Source organism: Protopterus annectens, chromosome 5.part0, assembly GCF_019279795.1.
Source record: "Protopterus annectens isolate FY-2018-M chromosome 5.part0, PAN1.0, whole genome shotgun sequence".
NCBI classification, from domain to species: Eukaryota; Metazoa; Chordata; order Ceratodontiformes; family Protopteridae; genus Protopterus; species Protopterus annectens.
In genome coordinates, this window is record NC_056735.1 from 1,673,573,234 (window position 1) to 1,673,590,028 (window position 16,795).

The 16,795-nt window shown below is 44.9% G+C and overlaps 1 protein-coding gene across 1 annotated transcript in view; it reads right to left on the reverse strand.

Annotated features, from left to right (window-relative positions):
- The window catches only part of BRWD1 (bromodomain and WD repeat domain containing 1), a gene marked incomplete in the record, with an annotated part of 4,378,631 nt that overhangs the window by 2,359,591 nt on the left and 2,002,245 nt on the right, over window positions 1-16,795 (reverse strand).

Below are 16,795 nucleotides of genomic sequence, written 5' to 3' on the forward strand. Positions count from 1 at the left end.
TATGGATTCTCATTGGTTAGTTTGAGAAGCAGAGGATACCAGTGCTGCCTGGGCTAGTCCAGTGCTGCCTGGGCTAGTCTGGGGCTATAAGTATTGCCCTTAGGCCCTCTTTGCTTATTTTTAGAAGCACCCCAAGGGAGTAGAGATGGGGAGGGAATGCATAAATGAAGAGGAGAGTCCAAAGGAAGGAGAATGAATCTGTCCCGCAGGCTGTTTGTTCTTGGAAGGGAATCTTTTTGAATGAGCGTTATTCTTGGTGGTGAAAAGGTTCATCTGTGGAGCCCCCCATCTCTGGATCATGTTGAGAAATACTTCCCAATGCTTTTGCCATTCATGGGGTTCCATCAAGATTCTGCTGAGGTGATATTTTGAGCACCTGTACGGTATTGTGCCAAGAGGTGCAACCCCAGAGAGTGAGAAGTTTCCCAAACTTGCAATGCTAGACAACATAGAAAGAGTGGATGCTCCCTCTGCTTGTTTATGTACCATATAACTATGGTGTTGTCGGTCTTAACTAACAGGACCCCTGGCTCCCAGTCTTCCTTGAAAGCTATCAGGCCTTTCTGCACTGACATATGCTTTTTTCATTTTATGTGCCTGTCCTTGAACTGAATTCTCCCACTTCCCTTGGGCTTGGAAGAGTTGGAAGTGAGCCCCCCAGGCTGCCTCTGAGGCATATGTGGTGAAAGTGTGGCCCTGTGGAGTGAATCTGAATGGGAAGCCCTGATTTTATGCATAAACCTGTGCCCACCATGCAAACTCCTCCTCAAGTCAAAGAATCACGTGCATATCGGTTGCCAGGGACTGACAGTGTTGGCTTTGTACATTTTTGAGGTACCACTGGAGTTTCCTCATGTACAGCCCTGCCATGGGAAAGTACAATTGAGTACACTTACCATAAATGTAGATGTTTGAGTGTATTCACTGTTGCAGTCATTACATTAGGGTAATCTGCTTGCAGGTTGCCCTCAGTCGGCCTGATTAACAAAGTCTTGGGTCTTGAGTCGGTTGCTGTCCCTTCTTCCATGACGTCAGGTCGTCAGGGGTATAAAACATGCAGCCGAAGTCATTACATCAGTTTTTCTTGCCCCAGATGTCAGGTGCCCCCCCCCAGTGGGGAGCAAATAAACAAAAACACAAAAGTATACCTCCAGCAAAAAGCAAATACACCAAAAAGGCTTTTAAGCATAGTAAAGGAAAGTAGAGGTATAGCCAGAAGACGTTAGGGGGCTAGAGGGAGGGTAACCAAGACTGCAACAGTGAATACACTCGAACATCTACATTTATGGTAAGTGTACACAACTGTACTATGTTCTTCGTGTTTCACTGTTGCAGTCATTACATTTGGGTAGATTCCCAAAGCTATGGTTGGGAGGAGGAGTTTATATAGCATTAGGGCCAGCAATAAGGCCCTGCAAGACAGCAGTGGCAAAGCCAACTCTGGATTTAGAGAAAATTGGCAAATGATAATGATTGGTGAAAGTATGTACAGAATTCCAAGTAGCAGCTTCTAGGATGTCCCTGGTGGGAACACCTCTGAGAAAGGCTGCAGAAGTAGATGCAGCCCTGGTGGAGTGAGATCTGATCCCCTGGGGGATAGGTTTTCCATGGTGCTTAAAGCAGAAATGAATGCAATGGCTTACCCATTTAGAAATGGTTTGTTTTGAAATAGTCTTCCCCTCTGTCCCTGCAGCAAATGCTACCAGCAGTTGTTCCAATTTTCTTCGAGGTTTAGTCCTGTCCAAGCAAAATCTAAGTTGTCTGTGCACATCCAATGAATGCAAAATCCGTTCCCCCTTTGTTCTGTGGATTGGGAAAGAAGGTTGGCAAATGAATGGACTGATTAAGAGCCACACTGGATACCACGTTGGGCATGAAAGATGGATTGGTCCTGAGTGACACCTTGTCCGCATGAAAGATGATGAAAGGCTCCACTGCCATAAGAGTCTGCAATTCAGATATCCTTCTAGCTGAAGTGATTGCTAAAAGGAAAGCTGTTTTCCAAGAAAGAAATTTTAAGTCTGCAGAAGCAGCTGGCTCGAAAGGAGGTAAAGTGAGTTTCTCCATTACAAAGTTAAGGTCCCAGGCAGAGGTTGGAGCTCTCCTGGGTGGTCTCAAGTTTTTGGTTCCTCTGAGGTACTGCTTGAGCAGAGGATGAGAGAAGAGGGGAGGTTCTGTGTTATAATGAGCCAAAATGGCTGACGCATGGATTTTAATGGAAGAAAAGGACAGGAGGCCCTTGTGAAGCATCTCAGTTAAGTATTGCAAAATCTAATATAAATTGGGCATTGCTGTGCTCATCCCTTGAGATTGGTTCCAGGCACAGAATCTTTTCCATTTTTCAGCATAAGATTTTCTAGTACTGGGTCTCCTTGCCTCTAAGATGACATCCATCACAGGTTTGCAAGGGTGAATTTAAGTGATTAGCCAGGTTGCAAGGTTCAATGTTAGAAGCTGAGTATGCAGAATTTGGTCCTCCTGATGATACAGCAGGGAAGGGGTCTGATGCAGGTTCCATGGAGATAACTGCGACACACTGCGCAGGAGGGGGTACCAGTGTTGGCATAGCCAGTCTGGAGCAATCAAAATCATCCTTGGGTTGTCCTGTTTGACTTTTAGTAGAACTTTGGAGAGTAGAGGCAGAGGGGGGAAGGTGTAGCCGGATAGGTTTTTCCAGCTGAAGGACAGAGCATCCACTTTCCAGGCTTGTTTGTGGAGAGTCCTGGGGCAAATGGATCTATGTCTGGGCTCCCCCATTCGCTTGTCAACAAGTTGAAAATCTTTGGCTCTAGTTTCCACTCGTGTGGGTCCATGAGGTTTCTGCTTAGTCAGTCTGCCAGTGTATTCAATTTTCCTGGCAGGAATTGAGCTTGTAGGTGCACTTAGTAGCTCAAGGTTGTGTTCCACAATGCCATGGCTAGTCTGCAGAGGGGGTAGGAATGTGTACCCCCCTGCTTGTTTATGTACCACATAACCGTGATGTTGTCCGTCTTTACCATTAGTTGTCCTGGAAGAATGTAGTCCTTGAAGGCTATCAGAGCATTCTGTACAGCTAACATTTCTTTTTGATTGCTATGTAGGTGCATTTGACTTGGGTTTCATTTGCCTGAATGCACTTCCCTGCCAGGTGAGCCCCCCATGCACAGTCTTGATGCATCTGTAGTTAGGGTTTGGTCGGCAGGGGGTAGTGTGAATGGTAGTCCCTTGTTTTGGTGGCAGGCCTCTGCCCACCAGAGGAACTCCAGGCATAGGCAAGGTATGATAGGAATCATTGTTTCCAGGCTGCGAGAATGTTGACTCCATAGACTTTTTAGATACCACTGTAGTTGGAATTAGAAGAATGCAGGAGGCCATGAACCCCAAGGCTTGCAGTATTTGTCTTGCAGATAGCAGGGTTTTTGTGGCCACTTGTTTGAAATAGGTTACCAAATTAATTTTCTTTTCTGGCGTGAGGCAAGCCATCTGGGCAGTTGTATTCAAGCTTGCTCTCAGGAATGTAACTTGTTGACAGGGTACCCAGTTGTGATTTCTTTTCGTTTATGGTGTACCCAAGACAAGTTAGAACCCTTTTTACAAATGCCAGATGATTCAAAAGTATGCCCTGGCTTTCTGCCTGAATTAGACAATCGTCCAGGTATGGGTATATTTGAATACTTCTTTGCCTGCAAAATGCAATAACTGGAGCCTGGCACTTTGTGAACACCCTGGGCGCAGTAGACAAGCCAAAGGGCAGTGCAGAGAACTGATAATGTGTGTATCCTGCTTTGAAGCATAGGTATCTTCTGCAAGATTCCCTGATTGGAATGAGCAGGTATGCTTCTTTTAAATCTAGTGTTGCCAACCAGGCGTCTTTGCCTAGCATAGGAAGTAACTGGTGAAGAGTCAGCATCTTGAATTTTGGAATCTCCAGAAAGGGGTTTAGAGTAGACAGGTCCAGGATTGGATGCCATGATTGGTCTTTTCTGGGCACCAGGAAAAGTCTTGAGTAGAAACCTTGCCCCATTTCCTCTTCAGGTACCAGCTGAATAGCCCCCATGCTTAAGAGGAAAAGTACTTGTTTTTGAGCCTCTGCCCTCTGATTTGGGGGCAGGTCTGGCCACCCATTTGGTGTTGGCAACGTATGGAAATGAAATGTGTATCCTTAAAACTCATTTGTCCTGGGTTATGAGTTCCCAGTTCTTTGCATGAAGAGCAATCTTTCCCCCCAAAGGGGCTATCAAAAGATAAGTGCTTGGGAATTTTAAAAGGAAGTCACTGAGACTGTTTACCATGGGGGAGTGTCTTGTTATTTCCAGATTTGGAAGTGGAGGCTCCCCACTGCTTACTTCTGAGAGTCCCCTGGGACTGAAACCTGGGTTTTTTGCTGTGCCTGGGTTTGGCTTGAGAGGACCTGGAAGGGACTGGAAATGACCAATTCTTAGTAGGTCAGTGCCTACTAAATCTTGGAGGTTGCACTTCTAAACAAATCTTTAACAGTTTCCATAGATTTAGCTTTATCTTCCATCTTTTTAAGAACTTCTTCAGCCTTGTTGCCAAACAGGCGGTCCTGATTTAAAGGAGCATCCAACAATTTAGCTTTAACATGATCAGGCAAAGATTGCTCCTTAAGCCAAGCATGCCTTCTAAGCACAGATCCAGTAACAGCAGCCCTGCAAGAGGCCTCTAAAGAATCAAAACCACATTGCAAAGTATGTTTTCCAACTTGTTCAGCAGAATGCATTAAATTCTGTAAATCTTTATTTTCCACAGTCAGGAATCAACATCATTTTCTGTTAAAGTAGTCCAATAATATGTTGCTGATATTTTAACATATGAAACTGGCAGTTTAAAGCTCTGATTGCCAAGGTTGCAGAAGCATAAACCTTTTTACCCCATCTATCCAGCGCCCTGGAGTCTCTATCAGAAGGGGTAGGATTTTTAGCAGTAGAAGCCTTAATGTCCTTGGGCCCCTGAGAAATAATCTCTGGATCTGCAACAGGATTTCTGAAAAGGAACTTGTGGGACTCAGGAACCCTGTAGTTTTGTCAGGTTTACTAGGAGCAGGAGGCAGGGAATCAGGGGCCAAACTGGATTCCGAGAACACATCATCAACCATGTCTAGTACAGGAGGTATAGCCAAAGGCCTATGCTGAGGGAGAAGGAGGAAATCCCCAAGCCTCTTTTTTGAATCAGAAAATTCCTTGCTTTCCCAGTGGAAATGCTCTCGTAAAGTATGTAAAGTTTCCCCAAAAGAAAAATCCTCAGGAGGGGAAGCACAGGGAATAGAATCCTCTGCATCAGAATCCTCATAAGTTGGTATGGACAAATCCAGGTCATCAGAAGAGTCAGAAGGTACAGAATCCTGATCAGAAGATTCATAATCAAGCTCGGCCCTAGGCCTCTTAGAGGGGGTGGGGGTTGACTACCCTGATTAGAGTTATTAGATCTTCAGCCATTTTTATCATTTGTTTTTTAGGCATAGCCCTGGGCGTCTGTCTTTTAGACATGGATCGAGATTTAGGCCTTAGTAATGAAGGAGGTGTCGATTTAATATGCAAGTCTGTAGGCCTGAATACACCCTCAGAAGCTGGTGCCTGCACAGCGGCTCTGGACCCATCCAAGGTAGAGACATCTGCAGGTTCCATAGTTGAAGTATCTCACGGCATACCGGACTCCGAATGGGTCTCAGTAGAGGCCTGCGAATCAAAAGTAGCGGGCATCAGGGGCTGCGAAAGCGCCTCACTGAGTACCGGTGAACTGGTGGACTGGCCTAGGAGAAGCGTCGTCAGCAGTTTTGGACCTCGGCGGCCGGTCTCTGTCTTTATCTGTGCGTTTTTTCGGAATCCCAGTAGTCGGATTGCTAACCGATGACATTTCTGGATAATTAAACCGAGAACCGAAATATTTAGAGGCAAAAATATACCAACGACAGATAGTGCGCTGATTAAATAAAACACAAAACTGGCAGCAAGGTACGTTGTGGTCAGGGAGTAGGCAAGGGATACAGTACGAATGAAAATCTTTATGAGGTATTTGCTTTCCACAAGTAATGCAATTATTAACTTTTACTGACATCGGTAAGGAGCAAGAAAAAGTTTCCCCAATGGGGTACTTAGCTTTAAGTTGAAGACTTTGGTTCTGAAACTCAAAAACGAAAATTTCAGGAGTCGGCCGACCGGCACTTGCGAACTGCTTCTGCTTCGGGCACCGCACGGCAAGATAGACTGATGTAGTGATGTCGGCTGCATGTTTTATACCCCTGACGACCTGACGTCATGGAAGAAGGGACAGCAACCGATGCAGGACCCAAGACTTTGTTAATCAGGCCGACTGAGGGAAACCTGCAAACAGATTACCCAAATGTCATGACTGCAACAGTGAAACATGAAGAACATCCATTAGCACACAAGATCCCATGTAGTCCAGTGTTCAGGTTGCTTCTGCTGGATTCTTTTGAAATAGTGGGTCAAAAAGAGAGACCTTGTCTGGGGGAAAGAAGGCTTTTTGAAGAGAAGAGCCCAGCAAGGCCCCCAGGAAAACTATCCTGGTGGACGAAACAGTGTTGGGTTTTGATAGATTTGTAACCTGTAGTGGGCAACTGTCCAGATAGCAGAAAACTAACACCCTGAGGTCCTGCAAAAGGCAATTACAGGGGATAAGCATTTGGTGAAAAGCCTGGGAGTAGCAGACAAACCAAAAACTAATGCTGAAAATGAAAGTGACTGGTACCTGCTCTAAAGCAAAGAAAGCTTATATGCAATTGTTTTTTGTGAATGTGCAGTTACATCCAGTGATCCCTGTGAGGCTATCATGGGCATGTGTTTCTGAAGAGTCAACATTTTGAATTTTGAAACCAGGAGGAAATGTTTCAGGGTGGACAGGTCTAAGATAGTATGCCAAAAGACTTTCTTTCTGCTAATCAGAAACAGCCTGGGGTAGAATCCTTACCCTTCTGATGTTCAGGAACTAGGTCCACTGATCCCGGAGAGCACATCTGAATTTGAGAGGCGGGTTTGTCTGTTTTTTTATTTAGAGGAATATCCAGGTAGAGTGAGTATTTTTAAAGGCTCTTTGAAAGCGAGTTTGTAACCATTTGAAATACCTAGAACCCACTTGCCTGAAGTGATGAGGGACCAATTTTGTTTCAACAGGGACAGCCTTCCTCCTAGTCCTGTGGGGGAGGGGGGGCAAGGAGAGGAGTTGATGTGTCACTGCTGCCTTCTGGTAGATGCCTGTAACCTAGAACTCCTTTGCCTGGAAGTTTCTGAGGTCCACTGCCTGGGTATCTGCAGTTGCTGCCGCTGCCTTTGTGTACTTTCTCGCTGGGGTTTCCCTCTACCTGCTTCTAGACTGAGAGAGAAAAGATCAGTGTTTAGGGGAGCAGTTCCTACTAAGCCTTGATGACTGAACTTGAAGTCCTTCACAGTCTGCATAGACTTAGCTTTGTCTTCTATCTTTTTAAGGACAGCCTCAGCTTTAGGGAGCATCAAAAAGGTTGGAGTTAACATGGTCAGGAAGAGATTTCTCCTTAAGCCATGCATGCCTTCTAACAGAACCAGTGCCTGCTGCCCAGCTAGAGGCCTCCATAGCTTCATAGCCACAGTGTAAGGAATGCCTAGCTACCTGTGAACTGGTGTGGCAAAGATCCAAAAGTTTCTCAAAGGTTTTTATCCACAAGGAAAAAACCTTTTATTTCAGCTGATCCAGGATGGTTTGCTGATATTTAATCATGTGAAACTGACAGCTGACAGGCCTCATGGTAAGGATGGCTGAGGTATATACTTTTTTTTCCCAAATCTGTCAACAGCCTTGCTTTCTTTATGTGTTGGTACAGGACTTTTACAGGAACTGGCTCTAGGCCTTTTTAGTCCTGGGGTGACCACATCTGGATCAGCAGAAGGATTTTTGAAAACGTATTTAATGTAGTCCTGCACCCTACAAAACCTGTCTGGTTTTAGAGGGGCTGGGAGAAGAGAGTCAGGATTCAAAGAGGAATCCAAAAAGACATCATCAACCACCTCTAAAACAGGGGAAGACCAAGAGGTTTGTGCTCTGGCAGATCCAGGAACTCTAATTCTCTCTACGTCTCTTTTTAGATTAAGGGTATTCCTGTGCTTCCCACTGGAAATGTTCCCTCACAGCATGGAGAGGCTCTCCAAAGGTAATATCCTCTGGGATGGGGAACAGAGGCCTGGCTCTCCTCAAAATTTGATTCCTCAAAAGAAGTGAGGGAGGGTTCTTCTTCACAAACAAACCCCTCTAAGTTAGAATCCTCAGCAGATTAATAAGGATCTGAAAAACTTCAGAAGTAGGATCCCTTTTCCTTTTTCCTGGGGTAAAATCTCCAGGGGCTTGTCTAGATCTGACTATTGAGATCAGGTCTTCAGCTAGCCTAAGCAAGTCCTGCTGATATCCCTGAAAAGGGGAGCCAAATAGGTCTAGGTGAAAGCCCTGCAAAAGTACCACTCTTAGGAGTCGCTTTGGCCTTGGGCCTGGGGACGTCCAAAATTCTGATGCCTGTCTCTCTGGAGGAATGAGGAGCCAGTGTAGGCTGAAGCCACAAAGAAGCATCACCGGTTAAAGTGCACTCATTGGAACAAAAGACCTGCTGAACGGCCCCGGACCTGACCAATGAGCTGAAAAAGAATGGGCCTGTGCAGAAGTAGAGGGACCCGATGACATGTTGGACTCCAAACGGGTCTCAACGGAAGCCTGCACCACCACCTCAGAAACAGAAGGCAACTGCAAAAACAACATGACTTCAACGATCACAAGCCTTGAAGGAGAAACAGATGGAGAATGGTTGTTGTCTGAGGGCCTAAGCTTGGGTCTCCTAGCTTTTTTTTACCTTTTACGCATAGGCTGCTCAACCTCTGAACGACCGGCAGACACCATCAGATGCTGAGGAGTAGATTCAAGACATAGGAATCTGGCCAAGATCTTGGCCCTACGTCTGATCATCCTAGAATTAAAATGGGCACAAAAATCAGCAACTAGGGCTGTTGTGATCCAGGCCTGAACAGGCGACACAAAGTGGATGGAAGTCTCTGTGTGGAACCTTCTTAAAGTGCAGACAATTCTTTACCTTATCTCACATGAGTTAAAGCAACAGATAAGAGTTTCCCAATGGGGTACTTATCTTTCTGACTACTTCTCTCTGGTGTGGACCAACCAACACACTAAAAGACTGCTTCAGGCTCCGACGGCAAGAAAAGACTGATAACATGACGTCAGCTGACACCCATACACCCAAGCATACTGACATTGGTTAGTATGTCCCCCAGCCTAAGGAGGAGGAGGGGAATGTTTCTCTGGATATCAGTGGAAATGGTGGAAAAGCATACAGGAACATTCCTGTCAAAGGAAAAGCATCTGTTTTCTAGCCTTCTTGCATGGATTCCTGGAGTAGAATCTTGCCAGCTGATTGTTCAGAGAAGAGGCAAAGAACAACTTCTCCACAAATGAATCAAATCTTATACGACCCCTTGATCTAGTTTCCAATTATAAAAGTGTCTGCCCTGCCCTGCTCAGCTTGTCTGCCACAGTTTTGCTCTGACAGAAAGCAGGATGCATGTGTAATGAGATTGCAAGGCTATATCCCAAGATAACGAGCCTAGTCTGCAAATGGGGTATAACCTGGTTCACCTTGCTTGCTGACATACCACCTGACTGTGGCACTGTCTAACATGAAGATGCCCAGGGTCCAAATATGATTCAGACAGTTGAGTGTCTTGATCAGGGCAAGCATTTCTTATATATTTATATGTGTGTGTCTGTACACTTGCTTCTGTCCATGGTGTCCCACACACCTTGCACTTGTATCCCTCCTGAACCTACTCCCCACACAAATTCTGAGGTCTGGGGTGACCGACTGCTTTGGTGCAGGGAGGGCAAAGGGGAGACCTGGATTTAAGGAAATGTACCGTCTCCACCAAGTGATTTCTATTCTGACAACCCTCAGCAAGGGGATTTGAAAAGAAAGGATGATGGTGCTAAAACTAGAGAGACTTCAGATACCATTGTATCTTTCTCATATGTACTCTTGCTGGGGATATCATTGAATCATAGATGCCATGAGATCCAAAATCATAAGGTACTGTCATGTGTTGAAAGAAGTGCAAGTAGAAAAAGTTCAGCCCTGTTCATATTCAAGGGCAACTTGGATCTATGGACAGCAAACAGAAAATTTACCACAGGTTTGCCCCCTGTACTACTAATGGACAGAAGCAGCTCCTAAATGCTTTATCCCGTGCATGAGTCCCCTTCAAATTATCTGTGATATGACTCCAGTTATTCTGATTAGGGGTAATACATAATTATAGACCATGAATTGGGTCAGGGCAATCTGTAAACAAATGGGATAGGTTAATTCATGCACAAAAAGGGAAATGGGCTAGGCTTAAAAATGGCCTGCTACGACAACTAGCCCAATATTTATGAACCCAAGGAAAATCTTAGAAAATATCTAGATCTATTCTTTCCTGTGGCTAAAATGCTCTTTGAGATGAGGTATATAGCTGACACCTCAAGAACACAGCCCTGTGTGAAGGAATCGAAAGAGACTTTTAAGTGCTCTCTTGAAATCCAAAGCAACAGTTTCCTGACACACTGCAAATGACTGAAAAGATCAGCAAGTCTAAATATGGAAAAATATGGATACCCTGTAGCCTGCAATGAGCAATAAAGTACAGCTGTGTACACTTACCATAAATGTAGATGTTCGAGTGCATTCATTGTTGCAGTCCTAACCAATGGGTTATCCGGCTCCCAGTAGCCCTCGATCGGCCAGAATACCAAAGGTAAGTAAATATGACATTGGCTATAGTTGACTGTAAAGGACGTCAGGACTTCCAATACAAAAAGAGGCAGCCGACGACACTTCCTCAGTCTTTCTTGCCATAACAGTCAGAAGCCCCCAAAAAACAAGGCTTAAACCAAAAGCAACATTGGCAAATACCAAATTTAGCCTGTACCTTAGGAAAAGAGAATAGGAGAGGACCAAAAAGGGGGAAGGAGGGAGGGAAACCAGGACTGCAACAGTGAATACATTCGAACATCTACATTTATGGTAAGTGTACACAACTGTACTATGTTCATCGTGTTTCACTGTTGCAGTCCTAACCAATAGGTTGATTACCAAAGCCCAGAGAAAAGGGAGGAGGAACCAAAAGAATCAAGGATTGGAGATAATGCCCTGCAGAACAGCAGTGGCAAACCCTGCCCTGGCTCCAGAAAACAAAGGCAAATTATGTTTTGTGCAAATGTGAACAGAAGACCATGTGGCAGCCTCCAAAATGTCTTTAGCAGGGACACCCCTTAAAAAGGCTGCAGAAGTGGAAGCTGCTCTTGTTGAGTGGGTCCTAACCCTTTGAGGAGGAACCTTGCCATGAAAGGAACAACAAAAAGTAATACAATGTGCAATCCATTTAGAAATGGTTTGCTTAGAAATAGCCTTGCCCTGAGCTCCAGGGGCAAAACTGACCAATAACTGTGCTGATTTCCGAAGGTCTTTAGTCCTGTCCAGGTAAAACCTGAGCGGTCTGTGCACATCAAGAGAATGCAGGATCCTTTCACCTCTATTTCGAGGATTAGGAAAGAAGGTAGGAAGGTGTATGGACTGATTAAGGGTCAGGGTTGAAACCACCTTACGAATAAAGGAGGGGCTGGTTCTCAGAGAGACCCTATCTGCATGGAAAATAAGAAAAGGCTCCACAGCCATCAAAGCTTGCCGCTCCAAAACCCTCCTTGATGAAGTTATAGCCAAGAGGAAGGCAGTCTTCCAAGAGAGAAACTTTAAATCTGCAGTGGTAGCTGGCTCAAAAGGAGGAAGGGTGAGTTTCTCTAGAACAAAATTAAGATCCCAGGCTGGAGTAGGTGCCCTTCTGGGAGGTTTTAAGTTGCAAGCAACTCTGAGAAACATTTTCATCAGGGGATGAGAGAAAATGGGTTGCTCAAAAGAACAATGAGCAGAAATGGCTGAAGCATGAATCTTGATAGAAGAAAAAGAAAAACCACCCTGAAGCAAATCAGTCAGGTATTCCAGGATCAGAGGAAGGGGTAGACTAAGAAGAAGATTCCCCTCTAGCCTGCATCCAGTGAGAGAATCTTTCCCATTTGCCAGCGTAGGACTTCCTAGTGCTAGGCCTCCTGGCCTCATTCAGCACGTCAACCACCTGCTGGGAAAGGGAAGAAGAAAAGGATGGAGTCATACAATGAGCTATGCTGCCAAATGGAGAGACTGAAGATGAGGATGTAGAATGTTTCCCCCTTCCTGACCCAAAAGATCTGGCTTCAGAGGAAGATGCCAAGAAGGAAATTGAGAGAGAATGCAAAGCAGTGGATACCAGTGCTGTCTAGGCCACTCTGGAGCTATGAGAATAGTCCTTGGTCTTTCATCCCTGATCTTCAATAATACTCTGGGAAGAATAGGAAGAGGATGGAAGGTATAAACTGACAGCAGCATCCAAGGGAAGGACAGAGCATCCACTCTCCAGGCTCTGCTGTGATGTTGTCTGGTGCAAAAAAGAGGTAGAAGATGGTTGTCTGGGGAGGAGTGAAGATCCACCTGAGGAGTGCCCCAACGTTGAATGATGCTGTAAAAGACTGCTCTGTTCAGTTGCCTCTCATGAGGACCCAGGGTCTGTCTGCTCAACTGGCCTGCCAAAACACAGCCTCCCTGGAAGAAATTGAGCTAGGAGATGCAGACCCAGAAATACTGCTATGGACCAGAGATTCATGCTCTGCCTGCACAGGGGGTAAGAATGAGTTCCTCCCTGCTTGTTGATGTACCACATGACTGTGGTGTTGTCTGTTCTGACGAGCAGAGCTCCTGGAGAAAGAAGATGCTTGAAAGCTAATAAGGCCTGCTGAACTGCCATCAACTCCTATGTGCAGGTGCATCTGCTGGGCATTCCCACGTCCCTGTATGCAAATGCCATCCAGGTGAGCTCCCCAGGCGTAGTCCGATGCTTCTGTAGTAAGAACCTCAGTGGCGGGGGGTGGGCAAAAAGACATGCCTTTGTTTTGTAGACAGGTTGTTGCCCACCATAGAAACTCTGTCTGCAGACATGGAAGCAGATGAATTACCATATCCAGGTCCTGTGTATGTTGACACCAAAGGTTCTTGAGGTACCATTGCAATTTCCTCATATGCAGTCTTGCATATGGAATCATGAGAATACAAGATGCCATGCATCCCACAGCTTACAGGTATTTTCCTTGCAGGGAGCTGGGACAGGCTTGCCAAATCCTTGAAGTAAACCGAGAGTTGCCTGCTTCTCCTAGGTGAAATGCATCATCTGGGCGGCTGTGTTCAGACTCGCTCCCAGGAATGTTATCTCCTTGGATGGCACCACTTTTGATTTTTCCTCGTTGAGAGTGTAACCCAGGGTAGAGAGAAAAGTCTTTACAAATTCTAGATCCTTTAACAGCTGTTCCTGAGAATTTGCTTGAATTAGACAGTCATCTAAGTATGGATAAATCTGAATTTTCTTCTGCCTGCAAAAATCAATGACTGGAGCCAGGCACTTTGTGAAAACTGTGGGTGCAGTAGATAAGCCAAACAGCTGCGCAGAGAATTGATAATGTTGCTTGCCTACCCTGAAACAAAGGTATTGCCTGCAACTTTCCCCGATAGGGATGTGCAGATAAACTTCTTTGAGATCCAAAGTTACCAGCCAGGAATCCTTTTCTAACTATGGCAGCAACTGATGCAGAGTGAGCATTCTAAACTTTGGAATTACCAAGAAAGAGTTCAGAATGGATAGATCTAGGATAGGACGCCAGCTGCCTTCTTTTTTTGGAACTAGGAAATGTCTGGAATAGAAAACCTGGCCTACCTGCTGAGCAGGAATGGATTCTATTGCTCCCAGATGTAACAGAGACAAAATTTGTTTTTCTACTTCTGCTATTTGGTTTGGAGGAGTGTCCAGAAATCCTTTGGGTGGTAGTGGAAAGGTGTGGAAAGAAAACCTGTGTCCTAGGGAAACAGTTATGTGTACCCATTTGTTGTCTGTGACAGTGGCCCAGACATTTGCAAAAAAGGCCAACCTTCCCCCTAAAGGACTCTCCGGACAAGCAAGAACAGGCAGAAGTTGGATAGAGCCATTGAGAATGTTTGGATTGTGATGCAGGCTTAGAACTTCCCACCTTGGAAGTGGAAGTATGCCAATGCTTAGACCTTTGAGGGGAGCCACCTGCCCCCTAGAAGATTTGTAACCTCTAGTCCTAAAGCGGTTCTGTCTGCAGGTATCAGGAAACGTCCAACTCTTAGAAGGGAAATTCCTGCTAAAGTGAGGAGGTTGAACTTGCAGAAAGTCCTTAACTGTTTGCATAGACTTGGTCTTATCCTCCATCTTCTTGAGTACCTCCTCAGCTTTGCTGCCAAAAAAGACTGTCCTTATGCAAAGGTACATCCAAAAGCTTAGCCTTGACAGGGTCTGGAAGGGGCTGTTCCCTGAGCCAAGCGTGCCTTCTAATAACAGATCCAGTAGCTGTAGCCCTGCAGGAGGCTTCTAGAATGTCAAAACTAGAACGTAATGAATGCTTATTGACAAGACTGGCAGAATTCAGCAAATCCTGCATATTCTTTACTCTTTGCCAAAACAGGCGCACTTGCTATCCTAGACTTAATAGCTTCCAAGGTGTGCTGCTGGTACTTCAGCATATGAAAAAGACAATTAGTAGACCTAATAGCAAGAGTGGCAGAGGTATAAACTTTTTTACCCCACCTGTCAAGATTCCTAGACTCCCTGTCTGAAGGAAAGTACAGTTGTGTACATTACATTTGGGGTAATCTGCTGGCAGGTTGCCCTCAGTCGGCCTGAATTCCAAAGTCTTGGGTCCTGCATCGGTTGCTGTCTCCTCTTCCATGACGTCAGGTCGTCAGGGGTATAAAACATGCAGCATATGCCATTTTCTTTAGTTTTTCTTGCCCCAGATGTCAGATGCCCCAAAAAGGTAGCAAAAAAAAAAAAAAAAAATATATATATATATATATATATATATATATACACACACACATATACATACATACATATATATACATGCATCAATATAAACTTTACCTTCATCTACAAGCAAATACACCACGTAGGTTGTACAAGATAAAGAAGGAAAGATAAACTCCAGAATGAAAGGGGGATGGCGGGAGGGTAACCTGTACTGCAAAAGTGAATACACTGGAACATCTACATTTAAGGTAAGTGTACACAACTGTACTATGTTCTTCGTGTTACACTGTTGCAGTCATTACATTTGGGTAGAATCCCAAAGCTATGGTTGGGAGGCTGGTGCTAAACAGCATTAGGTGCAGCTATAAGGCCCTGCAGAACTGCAGTGGCAAAGCCTGCCCTGGACAGAGTAAAGAGGCAAATGATAACGCTTTGTAAAGGTGTGAACAGAACTCCAAGTAGCAGCCTCTAGAATGTCTTTAGTTGGTACTCCTCTGAGGAAGGCTGCTTAAGTAGCTGCAGCTCTGGTGGAATGAGACCTAATGCCCTTGGGCACAGGTTTACCATGGTGTAAGTAGCAGAAACAGATGCAGTGTCTTATCCACTTTGAAATGGTCTGCTTTGAAATAGCCTTGCCTTCTGATCCTGCAGCATATGTCACTAGCAATAGTTTTTCTTAGAGCTTTAGTCCTGCTCAAGTAGAATCTCAGCTGTCTGTGTACGTCCAAGGAATGCAGAATTCTCTCCTCCTTGTTCTGCGGATTTGGATAAAAGGTTGGCAGATGAATTGTTTGGTTAGAGCCACATTGGAAACCACCTTAGGCATAAAAGTAGGATTTGTCCTCAGAGACACCCTGTCAGGGTAAAATATGATAAAAGGCTCTACAGCCATGAGGGCCTGTAGCTCTGAAACTCTTCTTGCTGAAGTAATTGCTAGTAGCAGAGCTGTTTTCAATGATAAGAACTTTATATCAGCGGTAGCAGCTGGTTCAAATGGAGGCAGGGTGAGCTTTTCCAATACATAATTGAGGTCCTATGCAGGTAATGGTGATCTTTTAGGAGGCCTTAACTGTTTGGCTCCTCTAAGATACTGCGTTAGTAAAGGATGATAAAAGATTGGTGGCTCTTTATTGTAATGAGCCGAAATGGCACAGGCATGGATTTTAATTGCTGAGAAAGATAGGCCTTTGTCAAGTATCTCAGTTAAGTATTGTAATATCGGAGGAATATTTGGTTCTGCTGTATCAGTTCCTTGTGCTTGATTCCAAGCACATAACCTCTTCCATTTATCATCATAAGATTTTCTAGTACTAGGCCTTCTGGCTTCCAAAATGACATCCATCACAGCTTTACTGAGAGGAGTTGTTTGTATAACTACATAAGCCATGCCGCCAGATTCAGTGTCTGGAGTTGATTGCGCAGGATCTGATTGTTTTGCTGGAACAGTAGTTGAGGTTTTTGAGGTAAGGTCCAAGCTGGGTATTGAGACAAGTTCCTTAGGACTGGGTACCAGTATTGGTGGGTTCAGTCCAGGGCAATAAGAATCACCTTTGGTTTCTCTTGTCTGACTTTTAGGAGGACCTTGGGAAGAAGAGGCAGAGGAGGAAAGGTGTAAACTGATAGGATTTTCCAACTGAAGGATAGGGCGTCCACTTTCCATGCTTGTCTGTGATAAGTCCTTGTGCAGAATCTTTTCAATTGATAATTTTGAGGACAGACAAATAGATCTATGTCTGGGCTTCCCCATTTCTCTGTTATGCTGAAGACTTGTGGATTTAGTTTCCACTCGTGAGGGTCCATAAGGTTTCTGCTTAAATCGTCTGCCAGAGTATTTTGCTTTCCTAGCAAGAATTGAGCTTGAAGAT